We start from the raw sequence: 584 nt of genomic DNA, 5'->3' as shown, positions 1-584 counted from the left end.
TTTCTTTCTACTTATATCACTAACTAGGAACAATATGAGGGAAGGAAGGAAGGAAGGAAGGAAGGAAGGAAGGAAGGAAGGAAGGAAGGAAGGAAGGAAGGAAGGAAGGAAGGAAGGAAACCTAGTCTATACCTACTAATTTATCATTTACATAGGCTATGGATCCTATGACTCTCTTCTGCTAAGTCTTCCTCCAATGGAGAATGACATTTTCTGATGGAGGAAGGCTTCTTCCGCTTCATGAATTTGCATGTCATCCCTGTGCAGAGGCCATCTTCTCTGTAGTGTTCAACTTTTAGTATATGGGCAGAACAAGCTCTTATTCCTAAGAGAAAATCAATTTAGAACATAAGAAAAGCCATGCTGGATCAGACCAAGGCCCATCCAGTCCAGCAGTCTGTTCACACAGTGGCCAACCAGGTGCCTCTAGGAAGCCCCCAAACAAGATGACTGCAGCAGCATCCTGCTTGTTCCACAGTACCTAATATAATAGATATTGGAGAAAATAGGTATGCATCATGCCTAGTATTCAATTTGACTAGTAGCCGTGGATAGCCCTCTCATCCATGAACATGTCCACTCCC

The 584-nt window shown here is 43.3% G+C and overlaps 1 pseudogene; it reads right to left on the bottom strand.

Annotated features, from left to right (window-relative positions):
* Nucleotides 1-222: 222 nt before the first annotated feature.
* Nucleotides 223-319, bottom strand: LOC130478479 (U6 spliceosomal RNA; annotated as a pseudogene).
* Nucleotides 320-584: the final 265 nt, after the last annotated feature.

The sequence above is a fragment of the Euleptes europaea genome, chromosome 5 (genome assembly GCF_029931775.1).
Source record: "Euleptes europaea isolate rEulEur1 chromosome 5, rEulEur1.hap1, whole genome shotgun sequence".
In the NCBI taxonomy this organism is placed as follows: Eukaryota; Metazoa; Chordata; class Lepidosauria; order Squamata; family Sphaerodactylidae; genus Euleptes; species Euleptes europaea.
The sequence above is the reverse complement of the archived record's forward strand: the minus strand, read 5'-3'. Positions and strand labels throughout refer to the sequence as shown.